The sequence below is a fragment of the Leopardus geoffroyi genome, chromosome C2, assembly GCF_018350155.1.
Source record: "Leopardus geoffroyi isolate Oge1 chromosome C2, O.geoffroyi_Oge1_pat1.0, whole genome shotgun sequence".
NCBI classification, from domain to species: Eukaryota; Metazoa; Chordata; class Mammalia; order Carnivora; family Felidae; genus Leopardus; species Leopardus geoffroyi.
This window is the reverse complement of record NC_059333.1, coordinates 80,835,676-80,854,157: the sequence shown is the minus strand read 5'-3', so window position 1 is coordinate 80,854,157 and position 18,482 is coordinate 80,835,676. Positions and strand designations below refer to the sequence as shown.

Here is an 18,482-nt window from a genome sequence, read left to right as displayed (position 1 = left end):
GGAGGCCTGCACTGGCCATGGGCTGCTGTCCGGGTGTGAGTGAGGCTCAGGCTCGGAGCCACAGTCTTGTGGAGACATGATTCTGTTCTACGAGCCTGCTGTGCACTCAGGACTGGCTCACACACACTGTGGGAAGAGGCTGGTGGGGGAGGATGTGGGAGGCCCTGACCCTGGGGAAAGCACCCGTCCTCACTGGTCCTCAGACTCTCAACCGCCTGCCTGTGCAGTCATAACCTTGAGCTTGCCTGCCCCCACTCCCTCCTCAGAGATGACTGGGAAAGAGCTGGGGCTTTCTGGCCTGACAGATCTGGGTTTTGATTGCAAAACCCCAGTTTCTGCTATCAATAGGGCAATAACGATATCTAGTATCTAGATCGTTGTGAGGCTCAGTGGGGGCAGGTGTAGTGAATTACCCTAGAGCACGTTGGTTCTCTCTCCTCTTCGTGGGGCCCTTTCCAACCATCCAGCTGAATGGCAGGGCTGTGCTGAAAGAAAATGGGTGTGTGTGTGTGTGTGTGGGCGTGTGTGTACCTTGTCCTGATTCCATCAGTGAAGAGTGTCCATTCGCTTCCTTAGCACTCAAGCAACTTTTTAATGACCCCCTACCATGTGCCTGCTTCTGTAATAGGCCCTGTGAGCACAAGAGCCACATCCTTGACCTCACGTAGCGTAGGGTCTACAGAGAGAGACAGATATTAATTAGATAATAACACAACTGAGCGTGACATCGTGGATTGTGGAATTGCTCTGGAGGAAGTTCAGTGGTGCCGTGTAAGTGAGCCACGGTCTGAGGCCGAAGACACTTCCTCAGGGCACTGCTTCTGACCTGGGTCTGATTCTTTAGCCTTGATCCACCGAAGAGGCCCATGTGGAATGTTCTGTAGGATCAGTTCACTTGTCCTGACTGTAGGCTGACCTAATGCCTGGCCGCCCTGGTGTTCTCCCCACCCCAACAAGCCACACTGTCCTGGGAGGTTCCCCGGACCCAACCACTGACAGCTGCTGCTGGCCCACGGGGGCGAAGGCTGAGCTCAGAGCCACACCTTACAGGGAGGGCCTGGTTATGTTTTTGTTGTTGTTTGTTTTTAAGTGTGCTCATTACTCAGCTTATTACTTATCTGAACGCAGTGGTCTTGATCATCACACAGATATTTTAAAAACAGTTTTACTGAGGTGTAATTTATGTTCCATGAAATTAACTTCCTTTAAGGGTAAATTCGATGGCTTCTAGTAAATGTACCGAGTTGTGCAACCATCCAGTTTTAGAACGTGTTCATCATTGGAGGGGTCGTTCATCTTTACATGGAAAAGGCAAGAAAATTATTATTATTTTTAATGTGTATTTATTTTCGAGAGACAGAGCACAAGTGGGGCAGGGGCAGAGAGAGAGCGAGGGAGACCCAGAATCCGAAGCAGGCTCCAGGCTCTGAGCTGTCAGCACAGAGCCTGATGCAGGGCTCGAACCCGTGTGCCATGAGAATGTGACCTGAGCCGAAGTCGGATGCCCAACTGACTGAGCCACCCAGGCGCCCCCAAAAAATTATTATTTTTTTAAATGTTTTTTTAATCTTTATTTATTTTTGAGAGAGAGACAGAGTGTGAACAGGGGAGGAGCAGAGAGAGAGGGAGACACAGAATCCGAAGCGGGCTCCAGGCTCTGAGCTGTCAGCACAGAGCCCGATGTGGGGCTTGAACTCACAAACTGTGAGATCATGACCTGAGCTGAAGTCAGACACTCAACCGACTGAGCCACCCAGGCGCCCCAAGAAAATTATTTTTTATGGAAATGTTCCATAATCATTCTGGGGTTAGTTCCGTTCTCCCAGCAGGAGGATCTAATTAATGAATTCAGTTAGCATTTATGGAGTGCCCGCTGGAGCCACAGCTGGGCTAGGTGCAAAGGGGAATAAAGAGAGAAACTGTGGAGAGAGCAGTTTCTCTGTGGCTCACAATGTTCCCACTGAAGCTTCACTGTTCAGTGTCTCCTGTCTGCAGGTGTGGGTCTCATGGCGGTTACAGGGCAAGGTGCTTGCTTTTCACCCTGTAGCTCTTTGCTGAGGACAAGGCAAGGGCCTTGCTTGTGCAAAAGTGACGTACTGAAAATACTGGCCGAGCAGAGAGAGGGAAGCGTACTCTCCAACATCTGCAAACGGCTCTAGACTTTGACAGGCCTGGATGCAGGATCTGGGAAGAGAGGAGAGTGGGTGTGCTGTTCACAGTGCAAAGATTCCATAGGTGGGATCGGGGTGCGTGGTGAGGATGCGCTGGGGGAAGAAAGCACGAGCCGTCAGAGCAGGGGGCTTGGGGGAGTTCAGGGAGTAGTGGTGCCTTGGGTCACCTACAGCTTAGGGGCACATTTGCATGTGGTGGGGTGTGGCTCGGAGGCTTGCAGGTGAGGTGGGGGTGAGGAATTTGGACTTAGTGGAGCAAACTTGGAAGATGCCATTTTGTCTCTAAGGAGGGGCGTAATTGTCCAGAGCCGGATGTGGAGCACAGTCTTGTATGTGGAGAGAGGTGTGAGGCAGCCATGGTTTGGGAGGCTACTGCGAGGGCCCGGATATTAGGTGATGTGGACCTGACTTTAGCTGTGCCAGTAGGGTGAGGCAGGAAGAAGTGGATGCGAGAGAAGGTTCTCTCAAGTGCGGGGAGAAAATCTCCCTCTTCCAGCTTCTTCTCCTGGGGTCCAGACCTGCCTCATGCACTTCAGCCAATCCCTCACGCTCCGCGTGTTCAATACCAGCTTCACCGGCCCCTCCCCACAGCGTGCCCTCCCCTCGCCTGCCATGCTCTCCTCCCCTCCAGTTCTCTATTCCACTCTTCTTGCCCAGGAGGAAGGAGGGGAGCCAGAAAGCAAAACGCTACCACGGAAGGCAGTGCCGTGGAAGGTAGTGGTGAGAGATTTCCAGAGTGGGAAATGCCCAATGCCGAACAGGGGAGCTGAAGAAGGGCTGGGGACTTAGGGCTGGTAGTAGGCAGGCAAGCCAGATGCTTCAGGTGCAAGATTTAAAGAGGCACTCATGCTCAGATGCCAACCCTGGCCTCACATGCCCCTGAGATTTTGCACTCCAGGCGCCTTCCTCGCCTTCCTGTAGTGCTGGACTAGGTTCCTGGAGAGACCTGGTCTTTGGGAGGACCCTGGTGACTTTCGACAAAGCACTGACTTTTAATTTTTTTTTTTTTTTAAGTTCACTTAGAGAGAGAGAGAGACAGTCGGGGGAGGGTGGGCAGGGGCAGGGAGAGACTCTCAAGCAGGCTCCACACTGCCAGCACAGAGCCGGAAGAGGGGCCCCGATCCCACGAATCGTGAGATCATGACCTGAGCCAACGCCAAGAGCTGGACGCTTAACCAACTGAGCCACCCAGGAACCCCCAAAGCACTGACTTTTAAAGGACTCAGGACAGAGTGTGGAAGTTTCTTCAGAAGGAAGCCTTCAGTGGGGAGCTTCCTGAAGCTGTGTTAGGGCCCACTGTCTCCCACCTCCTTACCCCAAGACAGCCCCTCAGGGTCTCCACGGACTCTGTGGTTCCTGGAGCATGGTTTGAAGAATACCCATCAACCCCAATCCCCATCTAACCATAGGGAGTCCTGAGACCCACAGAAAATTTGACTTACCAAGGCCACCCAGGCAGCGTGACCTTAGAGGTCTCCCTGTACTTCCCTTTGATTCATCATCTTCTGTTGTTTTATATTCTTTTTACTATCTCTTCTAATCTCTCCCGCCCCCCAAAAGGATTGGAAACAGCTGATACTGCAGGTCTCCAAGTATTTGAAGGCTGCGGTCTAATTCTGAGAAGTCCGTTTATTGAGTGCCTGCTACCTACCAGGCATCATTTTAGGGGCTTTTACATTCATTATTTTAATTCTTATAGGCATCTTTCCAGGCGCATTATCCCATTTACCGGATGAGGAGACTGAGGCTCAGAGAGAACAAGTGGCTTGCTTAAATTTTCGGTTACTGACTGTGCTCCTGTGCCCAAAGCCCATGTTCTTCCTCCACACCACGCCTTTCTTCAGTCATTCATACGGAGTGCGCTGATGCCAGGCCCTGTTTTTGGTGCTGATACAGCACAAAGGAGACAAAATCCTGCTGAACCCTACCCCACTAGTCCCTCTGCTCATGAAGGGCGGTTGGCCTGCTCTTCGTAAGGCCTCCTGTTGCAGTCGTCTCTGGGCTGCCTGTGGTGGTCGCAGTGATTTTTGGCTGTTGCTGAGATGAAATCCATGGCCCAGTTCACTCCCCAGCCAACAAGTCACACGGGTTCCTTTCTGGGTGCCCCTGGGTTTCTGCAACATTCCATGGGCAGGCACTCACGCAATACAGGCATTTTGTTCTCTGCAAGGACCTTGCCTGCTGCTCCCTCCTCTACCGTTCCCCCTACATTTCTTGGCACTTATCACCAGCAGCTTCCTCCGGCTGCCACCCCAGCCCAGCAGAGCTCTGATTCACTTGGTGATTTAGCCCTGATAAAGGCGAGTTATTTTGGCCTCTGCTGCCCTCAGCCCCAGTGAGAATTTGGACACAATGTTTTCACTTGTCACGTTAGACTGTTTGCCAGAGTTTGCGGAAAAAGGCCTGTATTATTGATGCCCTTGCCAGGAACAGCTGCGCCCTGCCAGCCTGTCATGTGAGCCCTCTGAGACTCCCGGCTGCAAGGCCCACAGCTCTCCTGGGCCCCCTGGCTCAGGTGGGAAATGTGACCTGATCTGACAGAAACTGCAAACAGCCCAGCAGGGCAGAAAGCAACTTGGAAGGGACTGATCAGATTCCTCTCCTAGGAATCGACCACAGCCCAGCGTGTGTCTCGGGGGGGGGAGGGGGGGGGCTGATTCCATCCTGTGCTTTAGTGGAGCCCATCGTATTTGACAATTTTATTTTCTTTGTTTTAGAGAGAGAGAGTGCACATGAGTGGGGAAGGGGAGCAGAGGTGGAAAGGGAGAGAAAGAATCTTAAGCAGGCTCCACACTCTGTGTGGAACCTGACTCAGGGCTTGATCCCACAACCCTGGGATCATGGCCTGAGCCGAAATCAAGAGTCGGACGCTCAACCAACTGAGCCACCCATGTACCCCAGGGGCCCCATTATATTTGAGGTCTTTTAGTCTGACGTCTCCCTCCTCCACAAGATTAAACAAATGGACCCTTAGCCACTAGAAACAAACAGACCCTTAGAATGAGTTTTTGATGTGGGGTTTATCTCCATTTAATGGATGAGAAAGTAGCCTTGGAGAGAACAGCGAAGTAACCGAGGTCTGTCCTCCTCCTTTCGGGATGCCGTGAGCCACCAGACACAAAAGGACATTTTCCCGGCTCGCCTGTAGGTTACCTCTGCAGCCGGTGCCAGCTGTGGCTCTCACCTTCCTCTCTTGCCATCACTCTGTGAACACAGATATCCCATTTCTGGAGCTTCTTATTCCGGTGGGGACTTGACTCAAGTTCAGGATCTGCCAGGTCGGTGGTTGGTGGGGCTGCAGGTCAGACCAGGGGTGAGGAAAGGTAGTCTCTGGCACCTTCTCCTCTATCAACTGAAATGGCTTCTCTTCACCTCTCCTGCCCCATCAGAGCCCCTTTTTGGTGTCAGGAACTCAACACTGAGCTTAGAGGAAATAATAATGTCACTTGCTTGCTTAGAAAACCTCTGCCAGTCCCAGTTTCTTGGGTAAATTGGGACGAGAAACACTTCTGTCTGGAGCAGATAATTCTGAACCCCATTTCCATCACTGCAGCCCTCATACCCTCACCCCTCATAGCTTCTCACCATTCTGTGACTACTACGGGCCTTCTTTCATAGCTAAGCCTTTGGACTACCATTCTCTCTGGATATGCCTTTTTCTGCCTGGTAAACTCCTATTCATCCTTCAGAGCCCAGGAGGAACATTACCATTCCTGACTTCCTCTAGTGGAGTTGGTGGTACCCCAGCCTTTAGTTCTGAATGCCTTACATGCGCTTACACCCATCATTTTATGGGTCTTTCTCTTCCTCCGAGGCCTCAGGGGCAGGGGCTGGACCCTGTTTATTTCTGTATCACCTGTACTTGAACAAAATGAATGGGGGCTCATGAATGAATTATTTGCTAATGTGTGAGTCATAGGTGGGCTCCACTTTAATTAAGTACAAAGTCCAAGGACTTCAGTGAGAGGTGATAGGCCGAGTCTGTGGTGCTATTGATTAATTGAGCCAGGTACTGTGCCAAGGACATTAGTGCAGGTGAGCCCTGCAGCCGAGAGGGGGTGGCACGGGGGTGAAGTAATGTTGCAAAAGCTTTGAAATTGTAGCGTGAGGCACAGCGTGCCCTGGTCCCCAGGCCAGCCTCTCAAACTCTCCACCCAGCCTGCCTCCCAAGAGGGGAGCTCCTTAAGGCTGGGTGCAGACCTGGAGAAAGAGTGCAGATTCTGGATGGTCCCAAAAGGAAGGGCACGGGGTGGTACTCATAAGAGGAGTAGAAGCCGGGGTAGCAGGAAGTACGAGGCAAACTTTTCTTTCCTTACTGTGACACTGGGGGCATCTTGCTGGCCAGAGCTCCTGCTGGCCGCTGCGGAGGCTGAAATATGAGCTGGGGCCAGGCAAGAATTTGGAGCCAGACCTGGATATGCAGGTCCTTTTGTGCCCCTGCCTGTTTAATTCCGCCTCCCCCCACTGCTGGGTGTAGGCACGTAGGCTTTAAAGACAGTAAGATCTGAGTCCAGATCCTGGTCTCAGACACTTGAACTGCGACTTGTGTAGCACTGAGTAAAACTACTAGGGTGGCTATTTTTATGTATTTATTTAATTTTTTATTTTTCCCTTTTTAAAAATTTTACTTTTGGTATCGTTAACAGTGTTATATTAGTTTCGGGTGTACAATATAGTGAATTAACAATTCCGTACGTTACCTGGTGCTCATCATGACAGGTGTACTCTTTTTTTTTTTTTTTTTTTAATTTTTTTTTTTTAATGTTTATTTATTTTTGAGACAGAGAGAGACAGAGCATGAACGGGGGAGGGTCAGAGAGAGCGGGAGACACAGGATTGGAAGCAGGCTCCAGGCTCTGAGCTGTCAGCACAGAGCCCGACACGGGGCTCGAACTCACGGACTGCGAGATCGTGACCTGGGCCGAAGTCGGAAGCTCAACCGACTGAGCCACCCAGGCGCCCCATGACAGGTGTACTCTTAATCCCCTTCAGTGTTTATTATTTTTGAGAGGGAGGGAGGGAGAGAGAGAGAGAGAGAGAGAGAGAGAGAGAGAGAGAGCGCAATCAGGGGAGGGGCAGAGAGAGAGGGAGACACAGAATCCCAAGCAGGCTCCAGGTTCTGTCAGCACAGAGCCCGATGCGGGGCTCGAACCCATAGACTGTGAGATCATGACCTGAGCTGAAGTTGGCTGCTTAACCGACTGAGACACCCAGGTGCGCCCTCTTAATCCCCTTCACCTATTTCTTTTTTTTTTTAATTTTTTAAAAATGTTTATTTATTTTTGAGACAGAGAGAGACAAAGCATGAACAGGGAAGGGTCAGAGAGAGAGGGAGACACAATCTGAAACAGGCTCCGGGCTCCGAGCTGTCAGCACAGAGCCCGATGCGGGGCTCGAACCCACGGACCGCGAGATCATGACCTGGGCCGAAGTCGGACGCTCAACCGACTGATCCACCCAGGTGCCCCCCTTCACCTATTTCACCCAATCCCCCCACCCACCTCCCTCTGGTAACCATCAGTTCTCTACAGTAAAGAGCCCGTTTCTTGGTTTGTCTCTTTTTCCCTCGTTCATTTGTTTTGTTTCATGTGCATAGGGATGAAGTCGTATGGTATTTGCCTTTCTCTGACCGACTTCTTTCACTTAGCGTAATACACTCAAGCTCCATTAGGGTTGCAATTTCATAGGGTCATTAGGACCAGGAATGGCATCACTGCTGAGAGGCTGTGGGCTGAGACATCTAGTTTATTCCTCGGAATAGCTACAGGCACGTGCTGTTATCATTCTGAAATCACAGATCCTTAACTGGGGTTCAGAGAGGTTCTACAAGCTGCCCAAGCTCCCGTAGTGAGTCAACGATAGTTGTGGCACAGCTGGGTCCACTAGGTCACCCGTCTCCAATCTGCGTGATCCTAAGAACCACCTGGGGCTCTTGGTGAAGGAGCAGTTCCCAGGCTCTGTGTCAGCTGTTGATTCAGCTTGCTTAGCGTGGGGCTCCGGGAGCAGAGGATGAAACAGGTACCCAGGATGATATTAGGATCTGGCAAGTTTAGGAAACGGTGTTGTGCTCTCCTGCCTGTTAGGTGTGGCTCATGGTTGGCCCCCTAGAAATTGGCCCCCTATAAATGGTGGCTGTGAGTATTGTGACATGAACTGACTCAGAGGATAGCTTACCGTGAAAAGGTTTTCATCTTTTAAAAGCTCATTAGTCCTACAGCTAGCTCTTGAAGATAGAAGTTAAGGGAAGTAGATTCTGGATCAGTGAGTCTACATTCTAAAACTCTAGACTCGGAGAACGATCTGCACACGGAATGAGCTGCCTTCAGAGGTCCCTGTTGTTTGTGATCCAGCGGTCGGTGACACCATGTGTCGGGTGGGCTGGTCAGTTCCTCGAGGACCCGGTGGCTGCTCAGCATCTGCCCCGGGCATGCACCCACCAGGAGTCCTTCATGTTAATATACCAGCGGAGGTGGAGTGGAGCAGCTGTGCAAAAGCCAGGAAGGATCCCAACTCTGGGAGGGAACGCAGGAAGGAAGGGATGGCAGAGGCCGAAGTGAGAAGCTGTCTCTGGGCCATCACTCCCTGCTTTGGGCCCTGGGAAACTTCTGCAGTTTCCTCTGTAGCTGAGTCTCCAGACTCTCGGTCCTACCATGAGGGCACAGAATACTTCATTTTCCTTGTGAACTGATGGTGGGCAGTTGTCTGTCTCTTCTCTATATGTCTGGGTCGTGCCTTTGTTTTGAAGTTCTTAAGGCCCATCTTGGGGGCATATAAATCATAGACCATAGGGAACGTTGTCTCATCAGAGCCTGGAGGAAAGCTTGACCCCTGTCCTATTTTTAACTGCAGCATTGATGTCAAAACTCAGCACTGGCTTTCCTAGAGACCAAGAGCATCTCTAGGACCCTGCTAAAACTGATGGAAGCCTACCGAATAACTGCCTTGGATACTTTGATTTCTAAGATCCATGATAATAGCTGCCACTCTGAACACCGATTGTGTGTTGGTGCTTTGTGTGTCTTTCTCATTTAATCCTTTCAGCAGCCGTGTGCTATAGGGAACACTATCCTTGTTTTACAGATGAATAAACTGAGGCTCAGGGAATTCAGCTAAGTTGCCCTTGGTGACAGAGCTAGTAAGCAACGGACTTGGACTTCAGACCTGTGTCTGTGTGAATCACACATTAGAACTTATTATGCCTACGCTACTGTGTCTCATTGGGATAATATGAAGTTTTGCTTCTCTCGATGAGGAGGAAAGTTAGGGATTGGTTACCCTGACTGGTGACAGAGTGTAAAGCTTTGTTCAGAGTGCTTCAAAGGGATGGCTGATCCCTGTATTCATGTTTGAAGTCATCCCTAACGTTAATGAATGTGGATAACCATGACCTTCCTCAAGTCATGTCTTGGTGATTGCAGCAGAGAGAGATTTCCTGTCACTCATGACTCTCGGGGAGGCTCTATCCTGGCTAAGAATGTTGAAAGATGTGTGCACACTGCTGGGCTCTGGGGCAAGGATGTTGAGGTCCAGGAATCTGACTGCCCTTGAGTGATGACAGCTGGGAAGATGAAATGAGAAGAAGGGAGTGTGAGCTGTGCGTCATTTCATCAACCTGGGGCTTGGGACCACGGGATACCTGTGTGTATTCACTTGGATAAGGAGACCGTCTGAGCCCCCACCTCTGTGTGCCGAACACAAGGAGATCACATCTTCTAGTAGATAGATCTGCCGTGTTAGAGAAATAAAAATCCCCCAGGAGAGGTGAAGGAATCTGGGGGCTTTCTCCAGCTCAAGCCCTGTTTTCCTTAAACAGATTTTACTTTTTGGCTCTACGTTATGCGCACACTCATGGCAAGATGGAGGGTCCTCTGTCACACTCCCCTTTTTGACTACCTATCAGCCATCTTTCCCTGCAGCAGCTTTTTTGGCCTCCGTCTAGAAGTGGGCGCTCTCCACTTTACTGTCCTGTCTCTCCCTGACCACTGGCGAAGGCCCCAGTGGCCTGTCTCACTTCCCCACCTTCTATTTGAAAGCCCTGATCCCATCTTTCTGTCCTGAAGGCTTCTGGTTATAGCCAGCCATTCCAATAATAGTCTCTGTCTTCGTTTGTTTTTTCTTTGTTTCCTTTTTGAGAGACAGAGACAGAGTGTGAGCGAGGGAGGGGTGGAGAGAGAGGAAGACACAGAATCTGAAGCAGGCTCTTAGGCTCCGAGCTGTCAGCACAGAGCCAGATGGAGGGCTCGAACCCACAAACTGTGAGATCATGACCTGAGCCGAAGTTGGACGCTCACCCGACTGAGCCACCCAGGCGGCCCATTTGTCTTCATTTCTAATCTAGCCCAGATGGTATCTTTTTCTTGGCGTTCCTTATGTAAATCAAGTCAATATTCTACAGCTTGCCCTTTCATTATAATGGTCTCATTACATTTATTCAGCTGGCTTATTTTCTGCCTCGGGTGTACTTAGTTTGTTTCTCAAAACTCCTGAAAAGCAGGGACTGTAGTTTATGTGGAGGTAGTGGTGATTGTGTCTTAATTTCAGTGTCTAGCGGGTAACAGTAGCCAATAAAATTGTTTTTTCTTTTGCTCAACATGTTGATTGGATACCTATCATGGTCTGGGCACTGAACACAAGGCTCCAGGGCTATGGAGCTAATTATTACTTGGTGGTTGAAATTCCTGCGGTTTTAAGGGAAGAGGGACATGCAAGCAAATTAAAATTGTATTTTAATTTGCTTTGAGCAGTCATTGAGGTTGAGGGTTCGTAACATTTATTGGGAGCTCAGAGGAGAAATAATGAGAAAAGAGAGATGGCGACAGATTTAGGACATGTCTTGAGAGTAGAAATGGAACTTTGTTTCCTAGTTAGTTTGATTGGGTGCCTTTTAAGGGCTTGTCATGGGGACAGTGAGGTACCAGGACGAACAAGTGATCCAGGAGCACTTGGGGAGTGGAATGCGTTGAATTTGGGGTAAGAAAGAAGGAAAAGCCAAAGATACCAGGCTTAGCAAGATAGTAAGAAAGGGAGAGAGGGAGGGAGAGGGTTATAATTGCTAACATACACTGAAGGCTGATTTCTGTGTGCAGGGTAGTTAACGTGAATTGCCTCTTCTCCAACCCCCCTCCCCACCCCATGAGCCCCAAAGGGGTGGGTACTTTGGTTTTCTCCACTGTACAGGTGAGGAGGCACGCTCAGAGCAGTTGGGTAGCTTGTTTGAGATCACGCAGCTGAACAGTGCCAGAGGCCGGCTTAAATCCAGGAACTCTTGCTGGCGAGCAAACACCCATGCAGCTGCACTAGAACAACTCGACCACAGGATCCATTTATACCTCCAGCCTGGACCTTTCTCCTGACCTCTGGTCTCCTGTCGGCTGGCCTATCACACTCCACTTGACAGTCTGACCTCAAACTCAGGACTACCCCACACTGGACTTCTGCTCTTCCCTCTCATCTCCCCTTTTCCACTCAGAGCAGCACCATCCTTCTGGCTGCTTGGGACCCAAGCCTTGGAATCGCCCTTGACCTTTCTCTCACACCCAAATCAAATCCATCAAACTTGAGTTTCAAAGCACCCTGAAATATATTCCTTCTCACCACCTCCACTGCAGCCTCCTGCTTTCACACTCAGATCTCTCCAGTGGTCTGCTTGCTTTTACCCTTGACCCCTCTCCCCACACACTGCAGCCTGAGCTATCCTGGCAACACTGAGTCAGGTCGAAGTTGATCTTTTTTGCCAAACCCCTGGAGCGGCTCTCACTTTTAGTTAGAACGACAGCCAGAGTCCTCACCATGACCTGTAAGGTGCTACCTGATCTCTTCCACCTTCCACCTGACTGTCTCTGTTCCTCTGGAATCCCCTCCCTCTGTCCCCTTCCCTTTGTGCCTTGCATCCGGGCCAGTGCTCACCTGTGTACTCCTGCCCGCGCTCTTCCTGAGATATCGCTGGGGCTCACTCTTCACTACCTGTACTTCTTTGCTCAAATGTTCCCTTCCCAATAAGCCCTTCTCTGACCTTTTTAAAATGGAAACTTGCCTCAACCCGGCACTTCTGATCCTTCCCTTTCCACATTCCGCTCCGCTCTGTTTCCCATAGCACTTAGTATCCTCTAAGATCCTACATAATTTATTACATTTATGGGGCTTTTGTGTTTCACTCTGCCCTTTTTAAGGGCAGTGATCTTCATCTGGTTTATTCCCTGTTGCATCCCAAGCACTAACATTCTTGTCAAGCATGTGGTGGCTCATGCACTTAAGAAAACGAGTAAATGTGGAGTGCAAAGTTTCTGTACAGATGTTGAGTTTAAAAATGTTTCTTAAAAGATGTGGTGTAGAGTCTGAGGGAGATGCCAGAGGGGGCTGGCCACACGGAGGCAGGCGTTGTCTGTGTGTTAACAGAGGTCCTGCTGAGGCTGGGCCCCTGGGGATGTGGGCATTTCTGGGCTGCTCTGGAAGCTGGTTCCCAGAGGAGGCTAAAATGGGGAGGGAGGAGGGAAACCCCAAAGTATGCCTGTCAGACTTTAGAAGGAGGGAGTTTGAAGACGGAGACCTGGGGAGGACTCACAAAGAAAGTACTGGAGAGGGCTCTTCAGATTTTGCAATTAGAAATGCAATTTCAGTGGAATGATGGGGGCTGACTTCAATTATTTGAGGAACAAGTGGAAAGTGGGGAAGTGACTCGAGAAGCTCTGCTATGAGGAAGGAGAGATCAGGCGGTGGCTTGAGGAAGTGATTTGTTTGAAGGATTTGTTTTTAGCTATTAAAAAAACCGTCTTTTGGGTGTGGGTGGGTGAGTGAGTGGGGAAGTGACCGACAGTAAGCTAATAACATCCAGATTGACAGACGGAACCTAGTGCAAAGTATATCTTGTCCTTGCCCAGTCCAGCCCCCTAGCACCATGCCTGGCACATAGTGGGTCCACAGTTAGTATTTACTGAATCCAATAAAATCCTGTGGACCTTAGTGATCAGTCATTGTATCAGCAGCAACAACAAGACGACAAGAATGTCTAATGTAGAGAGATTGCTCTTTGACGCACTGACTGTTGGTTAGTGGCATTTCTCTCCCCTAAGCTATATATTTCTTAGCACTTTGAGCAGCTGTATGTGGTTACACTTTGGCTTTCTTTACTGCACAGTGGTTATGTGTTTAAGAGGTATATCTTCAGATGACTCATTTCAGTGACAAGTTAGTAAACAGCTCCACATGGACGTAAAGGATGTGATTGGTGTCTTCGTCCATTCAGGCTGCTAAACAAAAGACCAGATTGGGTGGCTTAAACAAGAGAAATTATTTTTCACAGTTCTGGAGGCTGGAAGTCTGAAATCAGACCTCATTTCCTGGTTCATAGCTGGTGCCTTCTCACTGTACCCTCATAGAGTTGAACGGGCAGTGGGGCCTCTTTTCTAAGAGCACTAATCCCATTCATGAAGGTTCCACCCTCATGACCTAATCATGTCCCAATACTTTCACCTCTGGGGGTTAGGATTTCAACATATGAATTTGAGTGCTGGGGGGAGGTGGACACAAACTTCCAGACCCAAGCTGATGATAAGTCCCAGGAAACCAGAGGAAGAAAAGAGTTGGCCAAGGGTGGCAGACAGATCTCTGAACTGTTGGTCAGAGCCTGGCATTGAACCAGCTTCATCTCACCCCGACTCTCTGGGAGTTGGATTTCAATGATCTCAGTTTGCTTTCTTTGGATCTTATAAAAAGAATAGTGTTGGGAAAGGAAAAATATAAAAGGAACCATGATTTGAAATATATCCAGAACTAAAGTCTTTTTTTTTTCCCCCCTTTTAAAAAATGTGATATGCAGGGGCGCCTGGGTGTCTCGGTCGGTTGAGTGTCTGACTTCGGCTCAGGTCATGAACTCATGGTTCATGGGTTTGAGCCCCACATCGGGCTCTGTGCTGACAGCTCAGAGCCTGGACCCTGATTTGGATTCTGTCTCCCTCTCTCTCTGCCCCTCCCCCACTTGCATTCTCTCTCTCTCTCTCTCTCTCTCTCTCTTAAGTAAATAAACATTAAAAACATTTTTTTAAATGTGATATGCAGAGCAGGCAGGCTTAATTCTCTGGTGGTGGCAAATGACATAAAGTTTAGAGATGTCCTGGGAGAGAACAGAATCATTTGACTCCTTTTTTACTCCCATCTTCTCTGAAAAGACACAGATTGGCTGGCTGCATAGGAAAGAATGAAAGAAAGAAAAATCCCTAATATTTATTAAGTATCCTATGTGCCTGGAGATAAGCTAGCTCCTGTGTGCATGTTACATCCATCCTCTTTAGGTGAAGGGCATTATATCAGTACTTTCCATAACCTACCTGCGGGCTCACAGCCGACAAAGGGGAGAGAGCCTAGAACAAGCCCTGGGGAGAGAAAATTGAAGACTGTGACTAAAGAGAGATCAATGTAAGAAATGTAGCTGCCTGGGAGCACCTGGACGGCTCAGTCGGTTAAGCGTCCAACTTCGGCTTAGGTCATGATTTCATGGCTTGTGAGTTCGAGCCCCGTGTCGAGCTCTGTGCTGACAGCTCGGAGCCTGGAGCCTGCTTCCGATTCTGTGTCTCCCTCTCTCTCTGCTTCTCTCCTGCTCACGCTCTCTGTCTCTCTCTCTCTCTCTCTAAAATAAATAAACATAAAAAAAAGAAATATCCCTAGTGCCCAGCCCAGTGTCTTATTCTCAGGAAAATCTTGAGAAATACTTACGAAAGAGGTGGTTAGTTGGCCAAATGAATTGCCAGGGTCCGGAGAAAACTTGTAAATATTTTTGTTGAAATGCTGTTGGGAGGTCTTCATTGTCTTCTAGAGAATGGGGAAACCCAAGGGAGGGAGAAATATAATTTAAATTTTCAAGAGGCATAATTACAAACCATGAGTATGAGGCAATAACTGAAATGTCCTGTGTAAAATGCATAGCATGTGGCAATATTTAGTAAGTGATAACTATGATACTAAGGGAACTATTTATTATATATATTGTATAAGTCCATCCTATTGCTTCTCCTCACCCTGGGACGTGAGGCATAGAATTCCATGACTTGAGACTTTTCAATTTGGGGCTCATATGGGAAAGCACCATAGCCTCTCTCTATCCATAATATTTTTTTATGAAAGATAATCTCTCTCCGAGTTGGCAGTCCAGCCCAGCCCCTTGTAGCCTAGTTGAGTTGCTCTTTGTGGTGTCTGCACCGTGAGACTTGTGTATGGTCCCATAACCTATATTTTAAAGACCATCCCAGGTGTTCCCTCGAGGGCAGACATGTGATGTCGCATCAAAATACGTGTCGGTTATGATGATAGAGTAACTTAAAACTCTTGTGTCAGACACTGAGCATCTTTGTCTCCTCAATAACTGGGGGTTTCTATTCTTGGGAACACTGGAAAATATGGCCTGGATGGTGTTTCCATTGGCTCACGCATACTGTTTCTGTGGCTGTCACCGAAGAATGCTTTTGTGTCGGGAGGCTAGTGCCCGTCCGTCCGTGATTTAGAGGAATACATCGGGAGGACTTGCTGATTTATGGATGATGCAAAACTATCATTTGTGCTAGCAAATGTGGTATGTGCCAGGGTCAAGGTTCGGTATAAGCTTCACAGGCTAGGAGAGGGGCTAAGTGTAGAAAGAAAGAATGCACCAGGCTAAGTGGAAGATGAAATGTGAGGTCCGAATACCAGTGGCATAAGTAAGGCAGCCCACCTGGGGATGGGACTAGATAGAGGAGGACTTGGAAAAGAGGCTAATGAACTCTACTTCAGTGGTCGCTCAACTGAGAGAGTCACTCACATGAGACTGCTAAAAACTACCTAGAAACTCTTTATATTTGCATTGTAGAGGTGTAGTCAGTTTCCTGTTCCATACTAGTTGGGTCGCATCTGGAAACTGTTTAGTTCTATTCAGGGTGATGTGGACAAATGAGAGCGGGCCCAGAGTTGAGTGAGGAGAACTGTTAGGGGTTCAGAGGCTATGCCATTGAAGGAATGGTTCAAAGAAGGAGAATCTTTAGCCTGAAGAAGAGAAGGTTCAGGGGAGTGTAATAGTCCTGAAGGATTGCCCTCTGGGCAAAAGAAGAGACATGTGTTTTCCTCTAGAGAGTAGAATTAGAACCAGCAGGTGGACGCTAAGAGGTGTGGGGAGGAGATGAATAAAAAATTAGAATCCTAAAGTGCCCATCAGGTAGCATTTACTATTTGAAAAATTTACTATTTGAAAAAAACTGCAAGGCACTTGAATTTGAGTGTCTTCTGTCACAGGATCTCAGGGACCATCAGGACCTCCTGGATATCTTTCTAGCACTGTTCCAGCTGTCCACATCCTACACATCCTTCCAGCTCTGACCTTATTTCTTCACAGGAAGCCTTCCCTTCCCTGCCCTTACTTGTAGGGGTAGTCTTTCCTCTGTGTGCTGTAAACATGGGCTTTGGAGTTGGGTTTGAATTCTAGCCTTGTTCTACCTGCATGTGTGACCTTGGGCAAGGGGCTTAGCTCTTCCCGTAAAGATGCTCATCTATAAAATGCAGGTGACGTGCATTTACTTTGCAGGGTCATTATGATAATTGGAGAGAGAGAAACTGCCTAGCACAGCACCTGATACATACATAGTTCATGTTCAGTCAGGGGTATTGACATTTAAGATGATGTATTGATAGGCATCAGGATTGACCACTGTATTTAACTACCCTGTGAGTGGCTACCTGGAATGAAGAACCAAGTCCCTCTCTCTTAAACCATTGCTGTCCTTTCCCACGGCTCTGTCTTTCTTGATTTCCTGTAAAAATTCCAATTAAGAATACAAACCAGGTCCTGGCTTTATCTGGAACCAGCTGGCTCATGCCTTGTGGGTATCATTCTATCATCTCCCTCATCTCCAGTCAATCCCTGATATGGCCAAATCGATCCTGAGGGCAGACACCTAGTTCCTCAAGCTGAGCCCTTCAGATTTCTGTTGTGGCACCTGAGAACAGTTTCAGTATTCAAAGGCAAATTAGACGTGGTCCTTGTCCAACACCCTCAGTCCACTATTTTTCTCTGTCAGATGGTTCCACTGCTGGTCAGCACTTGTGAGACAAATCCTTTGCTAATCCCTCCAAAACTGTCCATCTCCTCTAATCTCCTGGAGATGGCAAAGGATAGTTTCCTGTGACAGCAGATGGCTGTTTTACCCCACAGCCACTCCCCATGATGCCTGGAGCTACCTATGGGCTGAGACTCTGACTTGACTTTTACCCCACAATCCTTAGCCTGGGATGGGCACCTCCCTTTGCAGGCACTCGATAATCCCCTGCATGAGGAATTGCAGTAGCAAGTTCATAAAGGGATCTATTTCAGGGTCAAACTTCCTGTGGGGTGCCCGAGTCACTGCTTGGCTGCTCTTTGGACAGAGCGTGTCCTTTGTCAGTTCACTTTCATAAATGGTCACTCTGACTCAATTATTAAGTTGCCATGACAACCCAATGGATTTGAAGTTTAAAGAAAAAAATGTTATAAGGGACCTCTTTTTTGGGGTCGGGGTATCCTGGGATCATCTGAGTTTCTATCATTCCAAACCAAAGAATCATTTCTTGTTCTCTTAAGTGTGTCAGATGGATGTAAGGGCAGACATAATGGCGGCCAAAGAAACTGGAAGTGAGACTAAACAGGGCCATAAACATGTAGAAGTCCTTCCATGGATCACAGAGTGGGGTTTTCTCTGCTTTTCAGTTGACAACTCAGTAGGGTTTTGTTTTTGTTCTTTTAGAAATGTTTTAGAATGTTTTAGAAAATAAAGGGGTCTGGTTAAGTAACTGTGCTCAGGCCTCGTGTATGCAGGGTAGCACTGTGCTAGAAAGGGCTAGGCTTGGGAGCAGGACTTGAATCTTGGTTGTGTCCCCCTCTAACTGTATGGCCTTCGGGAAATCACTCACTTACTCTGATCTTCAGCTTCCTCACCTGTAAAATAATCAACCCACAGAGTTATTCGGAAGATTTAAGATAAAATAGAAAGCATCTAGCACAGAATAAGGCTTCAGTGATACTTACAATGATGATATTGACCCGAGAATGATAATAATTGAACACTAGGTCCTGTGCTTGCCGTGTTGCTGCAATATGGGAAAACATGGCGATGCTTCCTTACCAAGGATTATCTTTGTCACCTGAACACTGCATGCTCCTTATTGTCCATATATTTCTACGGGTTCAGATGTGGTTATCTTTTTTCTTAAATAGCAACTCTAACGCTAGAAGCAACATATGAGCATACAGACTGGCATGCCAATGTAACTGTATCCACTCAGCACATTTTTAAAAGGGGAGAGATTCAAAAAGAAAGA

The 18,482-nt window shown here is 48.4% G+C and overlaps 1 protein-coding gene across 5 annotated transcripts in view; it reads left to right on the top strand.

The window, feature by feature from the left end:
* ST6GAL1 (ST6 beta-galactoside alpha-2,6-sialyltransferase 1) overlaps positions 1-18,482 on the top strand; it is a 120,239-nt gene that overhangs the window by 36,973 nt on the left and 64,784 nt on the right. The gene's annotated exons all lie outside the window — the stretch shown is intronic.